We start from the raw sequence: 14,212 nt of genomic DNA, 5'->3' as shown, positions 1-14,212 counted from the left end.
GGGGGGGGGGGGGAGGGAGAAAGAGGGAGAGAGAAAAGGAAACAAGAGAAGAAAAGAACTCAAACCAAAGCTTTGCAGAATTTAGTGATTACAAAACTCTTGCAGGAGACATAAAAACCTCACTAAATAGTGATAGTACTATTTATATCCATGGTTAGAAGTATCAAACATTATAAAGATGCTAATTTTTCTAACTTCATGTAACTTTTTTTTTGGGGGGGGCTGAGACAGGGTCTCACCGTGTAACCCACCCAGGCTGGCTTTGAACTAACAGCAAGGCAATCCTCCTGCCTCAGCCTCCCGAGTGCTGGAATTACCGGTGTGCATCACTATGCCCAGCTTCCTGTAACTTTTATTTATTTTTTTTCTTTTTATTGTTCCTATAACTTTTAAAGTTTACAAAATAAAGATAGCAAGGACAGCAATAAAATTTCTGTAAAATAATGGTGACCTATTTCCAAATATTAACATATAACAAAGCCAGAATAATTAATATGCTATGGTAGTACCATTTTCACAGGCATTCAATTTAAACAGAAGAGAGAATTCAGAAAAAAAAAAAAAAACCTAGAATATAAAAGGTTATTTTAAATTAGTAGAGAAAAGAAAATTATTTCATAAATGAGGCTTAGAGAAACTAAATTTAGAAAATATTGAATTATCTTTAATCCATTTGAATTACTGATATTCTGTTGTAGCATGACATAAAACGGCATTAACAAACAATTGCAATCCCCGAAAAACACTCAAAAAGACATCTAGGTGAATATCTTCCTAACAATGACAGAAGCCTGTGTTTTAGGAAGCACAGAAAATAGAAAAAAAAACAGAAAAGATTTTACCCATCAAAGTAAAAAATTATTATATGTCAAAAACATGTTGAACAAGGTTAAAGAGAAAATGGCTGACCAGGAGAAATGTGCAACAACTGACGATAATAAGCATCTAAATTATATAAATAACTCTAAAATTTATAAGTGGCCAAGAATGGTGGTACCCATTTATAATTCCAGTATAGTAAGTCTTCATTTACCAATGAGTTTCATTTCAGGAAGACACTTGTAAATCAGATTTGCTCGTAATCCTACAAAATGAGTCCTATATAGTAAACCTGTGAAAGTTCGCAACTCCAATGTTCTTAAATTGGGGACTTACTTTACTCAGGAAGCTGAGGCAAGAATACTGACATAAGTTTGAAGCCAGCCTGGGCTACAGAGCAAGACCCTAGAAACCAACCAAAAACAAAAAAGGATACATTCTAATGTTGGCCATGGTGCAATAAAACCAGCACAGTCCTACTGAAGGTAACTAGTGCTGTGAATCATGAATTAAGAACTTTAAAAATATTCAAATGGTTAAAAAAAAAAATCAAATGGTGATCTGGTAATTTTATGTTATACTTTAAGAACACCAAGATTGAGCCTGGCACTGGTAATATACACCTGTAACCCCTACTACTTGGGAGGCTGAGAGGCAGAAGGACTACAAATCGGAGGCCAGCCTGGACAATTTAAGTGAGACCTTGTCTCAAAATTAAAACAACAACAACAAAAATGAGCTGGGGATGTAGCTCTATGTGGAGTCTGGGTTCAATTCCCCAGGACCAAATCGGAACAATACACCAGGATTATCTAGGAACAGTGGTTTATACCTATAGTCCCAAATTACTTTAGAGGCTGAAGCAAGAGGATTGCTTGAGCCTAGGAGTTTTTTAAGACCAGGGAGGATAAAGCAGAAGATAGTTTATGCCCAGGAATCTGAGGCCACCCTGGGCAATATAGTGAGACCTTAACTCTTAAAAACAAAATAAACCCTTATGATGGTTGAGGCTTATGGAATCAAGTCCACTCTCCACTTAGTTACCAGAGCTCTTTACAATACAGTCTGTTCCCATTCCTTCCACTCACTCAAACTTGCTTCTGAATACTTCCTGCTGGCCCATCCATCCCCAGATCACCCCCTATATATCAAAGTCTTCTCAACCATGACCTCAAGTTTTATTTAACTGTAGCATACTGTAGCATAATGTTCTGTCTGCATCTTTCCCACAACCATTAGCTTTTTATTTCTGCATCTCTATAGTAACGGATACAAAAGTGTTGGGTAAACAGGAGACATTTTATTATCAGCATCACTGTCACATAAAAAACATAAATGAAGGACAGGAAAAGGGTAGGGAAAAACAAAACTGTTTATAGGCTAAGTGAAATCTTAACTATACAAATTTATTCCTTATTTCTGTTATTTATTTACTCATGGGGGAAAGGGTGAGACAAGGTCTCACTATGTAGTTCAGACCGGCCTTGAACTCACTACGTAGCCCAGGCTGGCCTCAAATTTGTAATCCTCTTGCCTTGGCCTACTGAATGCCAGGATTAAAGAACACTCAGCACAGCTTCCATTCTTTCCTTTGCAGTACTGGGGACTGAATCTGGGATGCATACAAGGTAAACCAAGCACTCTACCACTTACATCCGCAACCTTTTAATTGTTTTAAGATGGGGTCTTGCTAAATTACCCAGACTGTCAATCCACCTGCCTCAAACTTCCAGGTAAATGGGATTACAGGCACGTACCACATGCCCAGCATGTATCATTTCTTCAAAAAATAAAAATAAAAGTCTTAACAATATAACTGTAGGTTAGATTTGAAAAAACCCACCACATAAAATAAACGCTAATTATGGATACATATAACCTTTTTTGTTTGCTTTTTTGAGACAGGGTCACACTATGTAGTTGAGACTGACCTAGAACTCACTAGGTAGCCCAGGCTGGTCTCGAACTCACAGCGATCCTCCTGCCTCAGCTTCCAGAGTGCTGGCATTATAGGCGTGCGCCACCACACCCAGCTTTAGAGCCTTTTAATACATCAAAATTTAGTAATGTATCATCTGTGATTATATGACTACATAGCAAATGCGTCAAGACAATTCCCAGAGGAAAACAACCAAAATAACCTTTGCAGAGTTTAGACATTTGGGGTGATTATTATAAAATATTTATGTACTCAGAACAATCCATTTGTTACTGGTAATATGACAGTAAGAAGAACAATTTCCAGGAGTCTTTTTAATAAATGAAACCATCACGACTTCTTGTACAATATACTTCTGTCTCTTACAAGGGACAACTGATTGCTTAAAACTCCAACTTATTTCAGGTTGGGGATTTAGTTCTGTGGTTCTGCCACCTTCCAAAAAAAACAAAACAAAACCTCCAACTTATTTCTTAAAGGTAAAAGAAAGACTGCTTATATTATACTGGCAAGTTACAGCAGTTCTCAGTCTAACATGAAGGTCACCTGACAACCCGCCTTACAAAGGTCAATTCAAATCATCACACATCATCAGAAGGCAGAGAACAGAGGAGATACCTTGTAGTATACTCTTTCTATACATTCAAATTAGAAGAATGTTGACTGAAAAGCCTAGTCTGATATTCTTACATTAAGTGCTGTGTGACAAGAGGAAGAAAAAAGAAAAAAAAAAGTAATCCATTTTTCCTGAGAACAAAAGGAAAAAATACATGATTTTTACCAGATGTGGGACACTAAAACAAAAATTATTTACACTTTTACAGAAGAACCATTTTTCTCTACTATTCCTGAAAATACACACACCATCATCTTATCAGAGTTAAAGATACAACAAAGCAAATATTACAACATTAATAACTATAAACTAGTATCAAGAAAGAGATGACAGTAATGAATGTGGAGGAAGCAAGAGGTGATGATGCATACTTGTTATACTAGCACTCTGGAGGTGAGGCAGTATACCAAATTCAGGCCCAGCCTGAGCAACTTAGTATGACTCTGTCTCCAAATGAAAAATACAGGGCCAGGGATTTAGCTCAGTGGTTCTGCCATCTGCCTCACAAGCACAAGGTCCCAAGTTCAATCAGTGTGAAGGCTCTCAGTTCACTTTCCAGTACTGGGGGGACAGTCATGGAGTCATGGTGGGGTGGTGGTGGTTGGTTTGGGGGTTGGGCTGGGTGCAGAAAATGACTCAGGCCAAGAAGCAGAAAAACAAGAGTGACCATTTCTTTCATGGTGACTAGGAAAGGAGAATCCTTTATCTGAAGCTGCGCCAATCTAATCAGTCACCGGCACACTTCTTGCTTCTCCTTTCTGTCATTAACTTACACTAAATGGTACAGTTAAAGTGAAATAGTTCCTAATAGCCATTAAAAACACTTATTCAAGAGTTTTTGTGGGTGTTTTTGAGATAGGGCCTTGCTGTATAGTCCAGGCTGACCTCAAACTCTTGGCAATACTCCTGCTCAGCCTCCCAAGTGCAAAGATTACAGGCATGTACCAGCCTAAGGAGTTCTGAATCTAGAAAATACATGCTAACAAAGTATTTGTAGTACCAAGAGTGAAACCAGCACAGAAGGAGGTGAAAGAAATTCTTTTGCTACAAATAATAAATGCTAGCCCAGTATGTAGGCACATGCTTGTGATCCCAGCACTCTGGGAGGCCGAGGCAGGAGGACCACAGGTTTGAGCCCAGCCTGGGCAACTCAGTGAGATCTCATCTTAAAATAAAAAAAGTCTGGAGATGTAGCTCAGTGTAATGGTACTAGGTTTCAATCCAGTACCTCCAAAACAAACTAAAAATTATTCTTTAATCAAAAAGTGCCTGATGCCAGGTATAGAGATGAATTTTCCTTGGGGGAAGAAAAAGTCCTAACACCTCTCTTTCAAGTAAATGGGAAAGTGGTTACTTTTCTTTCATTACTGATATAAAATATCCAACACCCACAGTTAAAGAAGGACCTTTCAAAGTTTGCAGAGGTTTCAGTTCGTAATTGGCTGGGTCCAAGGCAGAGTGGCCTGGCAGACAGGCATCACAGGGGAGAAAGTTCACTGCAAGCAGATGGCAGCAAAGTAGTGAAGTAGCAAGCAGCAAACAAGCACCAGTATTTCTGTCCCTTATATCCTATCCAGGCTACCCAACCTTAGGGCAGGTAGCACTCACACACAGAGTGGGATAGCCTTAATTCTAGCATCAAACCATGAATCAACCCCAGCATCACATCCTTGATCCCAGCATTGCATACACTAGATCTAGCCACCTCCAAAAAGCCCCACCTAAAACTCATGAGTCTTTGGGGGAACATCTAGACACAAGCCGTAACAGTGGACTATAAGATTGTTCTGCACCAGCAAAGAAGCAGACAAAGTACAGGCACTAGAGACACCTTCCAACCAGTACTGTAGCATTAGCATTGTTCATTACCAGACAAGTTTTTTTTTTTTTTGTACTGGGGATCGAACTCAGGACCCTGCACTTGTGAGTCAGGTGTGGTGCCAATGAGCTACATCCCAGCCCCAGCTTTATTTTGGATTTTTTTGGGGGGGTGGGGACCAGGGATCGAACTCAGGATCTTGCACTTGTGAGTCAGGTGTGGTGCCACTGAGCTAAATTCCCATTTCTCCACCTTTTTTGCAGTACTGGGGATCAAACTCAGGACCCTGCACTTGCAAGGCAGGTGCAGTGCCAGAGAGCTAAATCCCCAGTCCCCCAACCCCCCTTTTTTCTTTTGAGAAAGGGTCTTACTGTTTAGCCCAGGCTGGCCTTGAACTCAAAGTGATCTTCCTGCCTCAGTCCTAAGTGCTGGGATTACAGGCATGTACCACCATGCCTGGTCCCAGATAAGCTTTAAATACCACACAGGGCCAAGTTCTCAAAGAGTTCCTTGTCTGGCAGAAAGACGGAAAGAACAAAAGCAGCTATACAGGTGCTGTGTCTGCAGGTCAAGAGGCACTGCACCTGGCAAGCACAAGGTCCTGAGTTCAATTCTCAGTGCCAAGGATGGGGTGCAGCAGCTATATAATGTGACTGCTATAACTGCAGTTATCATACAGCCACGGTGGATAGTGTAAGAATGAAGGAGGGTTTAAGGAGAGGAAAAGCTGGATCCTTTTTCTTTTTCTTCAGTATATGGGATTGAGCCCAGGGTCTTCATACAAAGACATATCTCTAGCCCTTTACTTGTATTTATTTATTTATTTCCTTCACTTAAGACAGGGCCTCCCTAAGTTGTTTATTTGTACAAGCTGGCCCTGAACTTGAGAACCTCTTGCCTCTGCCTCACAGTGCACTAGGATCAAACACATGTGCCACTACACCTGGGTAAAGCTGGATCTTAAAAGATGAGATGCTCCTTGCCAGGCAAATCACTAGAGAGAAGCACTCTAGCAGAAGGAAAAATATATGACAAAAATATTTACATATGGAACTAGATATATTTTGTGCAGAAGAAATCTAATGTAACCAAGTGTAACTATTTTAAACTATAGCAAATTTATTACTGTGATCTGGTATCAGAGTCCATGTTTTATCCCCTCATTAAGGGTAGCCCACTTTTTTCATTTATTGAACATTTAAATCCAAAACAGAAGAGAAAGGTTCTATGGAAGTTGACACTAGCACCATAGTAACAACTAACTGGAGGCCGGTGCCCAAATACATGTTGTCTTTTTCTGCTCTCTACAAACAAAACGATGCTTGCTGTCATAGAGAACCTAATAAACTCATTTCTCCTTCTTCCAAGGCTGAGTATGTCAGAGACCCTACTTACCCTACTCTAGACCCATACCCCTGGAAGCAGATCAGTCATGCTGTCTCTGCAACAGTCCTAGTTTTTCTTTTCTTTTTTTTTGGTACCGGGGATCGAACTCCGGTCCTTGTGCTTGCATGGCAGGCAGCAGAACCACTGAGCTAAATCCCCAGCCCAGTCCTAGTTTTTCATTACTTGGGAAATTAAAAAGTCCACTGAGGATCTATGTCATGTCTATCATCTTGAATAAACATTCTACACAAAAGGAATAAATTACACACACACACAGTACAAATTATATAACATCTAACGGGTACTTCTATGCATTTCTTTTTTGAGACAAGTTCTCATAGCTAGCACTGAACTGTGTAGCTAGCCCAGGCTGTCCTCAAATTTGAATCAATCCTGCTTTAGCCTTCTGAGTGCTAGATTAAGAGTCATGCACCACCACACCCAAGACATTCCATGAGGAGTGGTCTCCAAACCTCTTTTGTATGAGATTCACCTGGTGAACTTTTAAAACTATAGCTCTCAGCTAGGCATGGTGGCACATGCCTGTAATCCCAGCACTTGGGAAGCTGAGGCAAGAGGACCACTGTAACTTTGAGGCTAGCCTGGACTATCTTGTAAAAAAACGAAACACACAACAAAGATATGTATATATACACATTTATATAGGGCCAGGGATTCAGCTCAGTGGTGCCCCTGCCTGCTTCGAAAGTGCAAGGTCCTGAGTTCAATCCCTAGTACCAAAAAACAAGTAAATAAAAACAAACACACACACACACTAGAAGGTCTGGGGTGCAGTGCATCTAATTTCGAAAGGTTCACAAGTGATTCTTACTGGAATCTGTGTTGACCATGGTCTGGAAGTGACTGACCTAAGATTTACTAGTTTCTTACTCTAAATACTGTATTAGGTTTATGTACTGTAGTTTTCTTTCTTTTTTGTTGGTACCAGGAATCAAACTCAGGGCTTCGTGCTTGTCAGACAGGCACTGTACTCCTGAGGTACACCCAGCCCTGAATTATAGTTTTCTAATGCCAAATTTTTTCTTCATTCTTTAGACAAAGCAAAGCCTATCTCAAAACCAATTATGATTCTCATATAAACAATAATGGAAGTATGACTCAACAAGTCACGGTTTCATTTCTATCCTTGGGTACCAGCTATATTAAACGATCTCTTTAGACATTAAGGACAAGGTCAAAGTATGAAAGGAGGGAAGAAAAAAGTGATATGGGGGTGGTGAATACAGAGGACAGGTAAACCACTCATGGTTTCGCAGGGCAGCTTTCAGTGACCATTCAATCACTATTGCCCTATTGAGTCTATAGCCTACTTTCAAAACTTAGCAGAAATAAGACTACTTTTATTTGGTAAGCCGGTCTCCTATGAAGTCAGTATTAAATCAAACAGTGCAACCAAGACCTGGCATGTAAAGGTACAAGATCCCAGTAATGAATGTAACTGTACTGTCTACCTAGAATGTACCAATAAATTCAATTTAAAAGAAAAGAAAAAAAAAAAAAAACAGTGCATACCTCTTTACTAAGTAGCATAATGGTAATAACAGCAATATAATGTCTTTGACAAAGATAAAGATATTACCAAATGAAAACAGATATTTTCAGCAAGTAAATAATGTAGTTGCATAGAATGTGGGTAATAGTTATGTTACTCAACAGAAATTTGAAAAACGAGATACATGGGTAAGAAACAATGTAAGTTGAAATTTAAACAACAAAAACCCAAAATGTTATTTTGAACTAAGATTATTATTTGATTTGAACTAAAACAAATAACTTGTCAATTTGGTTACTTTGTAGAAATATGGAAATAAATTAGAAAAGGAAATATAGGCAGTAACTTAGCCAAGATACTGACGAAGTATGTTTAAAAATATCCAAAGACCCAAGATCTGTCATGTAAAGGTACAAGATACCAATGATGAATGTAACTGTACTGTATACTTAAAAAGTACCAATAAACTCAGTTAAAAACAAATATCCAAAGACAAGTCAAAGAGGTAATGAAGCAGAGACCATATATGACAAAAGGACAGAAATAAAAACTCAAACAGGAAATAAAAAAATCACTGCTGTTTTATAGTGATGACATGTACTTAAAAGTTTTTGAGAACAGAAAGTTATAAGAAGATAGAAAAAGAAATACTTTACATAGCCAGGCATGATGGCACATGCTTATACTAACTACTTACTCAGGAGGCTGAGGCAGGAGGATTTCAGGTTCGAGGCCAGCCTGGGCAACTTTGGGAAACCCTGTCAATAAAAATGGGTGGGGATGTAACTCAGTGTTCCCTAGGTTCAACTTCCAATACTACCAAAAAACAGTAACAAAATAAAAAACTCTAGCAACCAAAAAACTACTGAAAACAACTGGAATATCCTCTATTATAGTTTTTATAACTCTGAATGAAAAATGTGAATCTTATACAGTACATCCCTGACTTAAGAACATCTGTCACAAACTTTCACACGTATTGTGTAAGACTCACTTTGAAGAAAAGAGAAAAATTCACTTTGTTGGTTAAGAATGAATCTGACTTAACGAACAATTCTTCTGGAATGGTACTTGTTTGTAAGTTGGGGACTTACTGTACCTTACAGTATTTACTTTTTGTACTGGGGATCGAACTCAGGACCTTGCGCTTGTGAGGCAGGCGCTGTGCCACTGAGCTAAATCCTTGGCCCTTATATCACTTACTTTTTTTTTTTTTTGTACCAGGGATCAAACTTGGGTCCTTGAGCTTGCAAGGCAGGTGGTAGCACCACTGAGCCAAATCCCCAGCCCCAGTACTTACTTTTAATATGACAAAGCTTTGTTATAGCAGAGTTTATTTACATAAATAAATAAAACACAGTTGAAATAATTTAGAACATTCAGTGGTCCAACTAGACTACACTAAAAGCAGAGGTGTTAACCAACACCCCTCTCCCAAGATAATCTATTCTTACTTTATTTTTGGTTATTTAAGAGAATCTCACTATATAGCCCAGGCTGCCCTTGAACTCATGGCAATCATCCTGCCTCAGTCTTCTAGGTGGTGCTGAGATTACAAGTACGTGTCACCCTGTCAGGCTAGTCTGTTCTTACAGCAGGGATAGTATCAAAGGATTCTGAAAAGTCCTGAGTTATACAGAAAAAGATGAATAAGCTCAAAATCCTAACAGCTCTGATATAGGGCTTTATTAGCAACAACAAAGGCCCACACATACTGGGCAAGAGCTCTACTACCAAGAACACTGCCAGCCACCCAAACACTTTTGGGGGGGGTACAAGGAATTGAACTGGAGTTCTTGTGCTTGCCAGAGAGGTGGCAGCATCACTGAGCTAAAACCCCGGCCCCAGCCCTTTTTATTTTTATGACAAGATCCTGTTAAATTGCTCAGGTCAACCCCAAAATTGTAATTCTCCTGCTTCAGCCTCCCAAGTAGCTAGAATTACAGTGGAGTTCCACCATGCCTGGCTGAGACTTAAAGTTGATGATATATTTTAAAAAGCTAAGCTGGTGATTTAGCTTAAGTGGCACTGTGCCTGACTTGCAAGCAAAAGGTCCCAAGTTCAATCCCTAGTACTAAAAAAAAAAAAAAAAAAAAAAAAAAAAGCCAGGCATAGTGGCATACTCCTGTAATCCCAGCACTCAGGAGGATGAGGCAGGAGAATCACCACAAGTTCAAGGCCAGCCTGGGCTACACAGCATGTCAGGCCAGCCTGAACCACACAGTGAGAACTTATTTGAAAACAAATCCCTAAATAACAACAACAAAAAACAAACCAAGTATGGTGGCACATCCCTTTAATTCTAGCACGCTGTGAGGCTCAAGGTAGGAGGATTCTAAGCTCAAGCCCAGTTAGGGCAATTTAGCAAGGCCCTGTTTCAAAGTTTTAAAAAGACACTGGGTGAAATGCTGTACAAGATTCAATCTCCAGGGGGTACAACCTGCCCCCCTGCCAAAAAAAAAAAAAAAAAAAAAAAGTATGGAAACAAATGAAACAAGAAATTCAATGAAATTCAGGAACTACTGAAAGCTAGTCTAAGGAAAAATAAAAAAGATACTTCTCCAAAGTCAGGAATTAACCATTATATGCCCTTTCTCCATAACCTAAGCACAGAGCATCAAAATACCTGCTTTTTACATTTTTTTCTTCAAAAGCCCTCAGTAACCTAGGACATTTTAGGACTCTATGCCCTTCCTTATTCAGAAAGCTAATATATATCTACTTCTTCCAAAATAAGAAAGGAATTTAATTCCTATATGAAAAACATGAATTCATTTATTTTACTGGTATGTAGTACATATTATTTATAATTTCTTGTGGAAAATTAGTACATGTACATAAGTGCTGAGTATAACTGTGTACTTGGTCAGATGATTTACTTAGCTATTAGCTGAGATGTATGGCTATCTAGAAGTCACTAAGCCTGCACACATCTACCACTGAGAACAGTCAGGAGAAGATCAAATGTTTGTGAGACAATAAAACTGTCAATTCTAAAGCTATGCACTCAAATTTACAATTAATTTGGTATTTCAAAGCAAAAACATTTTTTGGGGTCCTGGAGACTGAAATCACTCTTAATATTGAGCTATAACCCCAGCCCTTCTTTATTTTGAGAGAGTCTAACTCACTAAATTACTCAGGCTGAGCTTGACTTTGTAATCTTCCTGACTTAGCTTCCCAGACTGCTAGGATTACAGGAATGCCCCCACAATACCCAGCAATTTATTCTTATTTTAGAAATAATATGAACAATAAGGAAGGTAGAGATGAAGTGGTAAGAGGCAACAAGGAACAACAACCATGGGCTTCTGTCCCCAAAGCAACAGAGTAGAAAATAGGTAGGAGGGCCAGGATTTAGCTCAGTGGCACTGCTCCTTCCTCAAAAGTACAAGGTCCTGAGTTTGAACACCAGTACAAAAAAAAAAAAAAAAAAAAAAAAGGTTAGGAATGTGTGTGTGTATATACACACCTATCTATATGTGTGTGTATGCCACTAATACCCAACGATGTTTCTAATGATTTGAATATCAAGATATCCAACAGGAAAAATGTTCATAGCCTATGACATGAAAAGGTTGCAAGAGAGAATTTAGAATAGCATTCCAATTTCCTCCCTCTCTCTCTGGTATTGTGGGTTGAACTCAGAACCTTGTGCTTGGGAGGCTGAGGGTGATGTCACTGAGCTAAATCCCTGACCCCTAATTTAGTTTTAAAAATGAGCTGGGAGGGCTGAAGATTCAGCTCAGTGGTTCCGCCACCTGTCTCAAAAGTGCAAGGACTCGAGTTCGGTCCCTGGTTCCACCCCGCCCCCACCAAATGAGCTCGGAGTGGTGGTGGTGCATACCTAAATCACAGCACTTGGGGAGGCTGAAGGAGGAGGAACACAAGGTTGAGGCCAGCCTGGGCAATTTAGCAATAGTCTCAAAATATTAAAAAGGCTGAGGAGGTAGCTTAGCATGAACTGCTAGGTTCAATCTGAGGCCCTAGGTTTAACTGATACACAACAGTCAACACAACAAACTTCATAGTGTTTTCTGGGGAAAGAAAGTAAAAGGTTTTCTAGGTTCTAGCATAAGTCCCCAACTATTATATTCTCCCAAAGAATGAACTTGAACACTACTTGAATTTATTTATTTAGTACCAGGGATCAAACTTGGGACCTTGCACTTGCAAAGCAGGCGGCAGAACCACCGAGCTCAATCCACGGCCCCTACTTGGTGATATTTAAAAGTTTAAAATCAAACTAGAAATTTAGCTCAGTGGTGCCACACCTGCTTGGCAACCACAAGATTATGAGTTTGATCCCTGGTATTAGAAAAAAAGAAAAAAGCTTAAGATCAAATTTAAGTGAGGAAAATTACAAAAATAGTCTCTATAACCTCAATTCCCTTTCACACTTGGCTACCTTTCTCTCCTGCAAATGTGCTAGCCAGGCTCTCAATTCCATTCAAGTTCACAATGGGTATAGTTGGACATGCATATATAATCCTTGCACTATAGGAGGTTGAGGCAGGAGGATCTCAAGTTTGAATCCAGCCTGGGCCACTTAGTGAGATTGTCTTAAAATAAAGAAGGGCTGGGGAGGTAGCTCAGCAGGAACGCCCTGAGTTTAAGTCCCAGTTTAAAAAAAAAAAAAAAAAAAAAAAATTAAGTTTAGACATGGAGTAAAACTCAGCAATCTTTTATTATTGCTTTAGTGCTACTTCTGCTATAATGAATTTCTTTTTCCCTTAAGAATTACACAATGCCAGCCAGGCATGGTTGCGCACACCTGTAATCCTAGCACTCAGGAGGCTGAGGGAGGAGAACTGCTGTGAGTTTAAGACCAGCCTGGGCTACATAGTGAGTTCCAGGTCAGTTTCAACTACACAGTGAGACCCTGTCTCGAGAACAAAAACAAAAACAAAAACAAACCAAACACACACACACACACACACACACACAATGCCAGGCATGGTGGCATATACCTGTAGTCCCAGCACTAGCAGGGGCAGGAGGAACCCTGCAAGTTCAAGGCCAGCTTTGGCTATATAGTGAGTTCAAGAACAGCCTGAACCACATAGCAAGACCCTGTCTCTAAAAAGAAACAAAAACAAAAACCCCAAAGAATCATACAATATAGGGAATAGAAAACTTAAATAAACAATATGAACTTACCTGTAAGCTTTATGTAAATGCCACGAGTTATATAATCACACACATTACCTCACAGCTATGTTATTCCTGATTGTCTGCTATGTGTAGTATGTCTCAAAAATTTTCCCACATCAGTATCTTCTATACATAATGCAATGATTACCTGACATTCTATTGTATGGATTAGTATTTTTACCAAATTTTTTAACTGCTTTATCTAAGATTAAAAAAAAAACTTTTATCTGAATTAAAAAATGAATATATACAAACTATACAAAATAAGAAAAAGTCACCCCAAACCTACTAACACTCAATCCACTAGTTATTTCTTAATGTTTTGGATTTTTTGGTATTGGGATTGAACCCAAGACGACCTTGCACATACTAGGCAAGTACTCTACCAGAGTCAGACTTCAAATCCTTTATTTTATTTAATTAATTTATTTATTTTTTTGGTATCAGGGATCAAACTCAGGACCTTGCGCTTGCGAGGCAGGCAGAATGACTGAACTAAATCCCCAACCCTCAAACCCATTATTTTAAAAGACCTTTCACAGGGCCAGGGATTTAGCTCAATGGTGCTGCCCTGCTTCACAAGCGCAAGGACCCGAGTTCAATCCCTGGCACAAAAAAAAGAAGAAAAGAAAAAGAAAAAGAAAAACCCTTTCTTAAAAAACATTTTGCTGGTCAATACAGTTTTTTGACCTCTTCTTTTTAAACTTTTTTTGTTTGTTGTTTTGCTTTGTTTTTTTGAGACAGGATTTTACTATGTAGCCCAGGGTGGCCTAGAACTTTCCGTATAGCCCAGGCTTGTCTCCTGATCCTTCTACATTCACCTCCTAAGCACTGGCATTCTAGGTAATAGCAACCATGCCCAGCTCTGCTCATTTCTTACAGTTACAAACATGTATACGTGTATGTATGCATATATATATATATATATATATAGAGAGAGAGAGAGAGAGAGAGAGAGAGTTAATG

General features: G+C 39.1%; 1 protein-coding gene across 6 annotated transcripts in view; it reads right to left on the bottom strand.

Moving 5' to 3' along the window:
• The window catches only part of Ctcf (CCCTC-binding factor), a 49,945-nt gene that overhangs the window by 31,810 nt on the left and 3,923 nt on the right, over nt 1–14,212 (bottom strand). Inside the window, exon 1 of one of the 6 annotated variants that reach the window (XM_010612243.2) lies at nt 8,790–8,824. The exons of the other annotated variants lie outside the window; for them this stretch is intronic. The gene's annotated coding sequence lies outside the window, so the exon portion shown is untranslated. Of the gene's footprint in view, nt 1–8,789; nt 8,825–14,212 lie in introns of those variants that run through there. 6 annotated transcript variants of the gene reach the window in all.

Source organism: Fukomys damarensis, unplaced genomic scaffold (assembly GCF_012274545.1).
Source record: "Fukomys damarensis isolate Sample0158 unplaced genomic scaffold, DMR_v1.0_HiC HiC_scaffold_32, whole genome shotgun sequence".
Lineage (NCBI taxonomy): Eukaryota > Metazoa > Chordata > Mammalia > Rodentia > Bathyergidae > Fukomys > Fukomys damarensis.
Note: the sequence above shows the minus strand (reverse complement) of the source record. Positions and strands in the feature narration are given on the sequence as shown.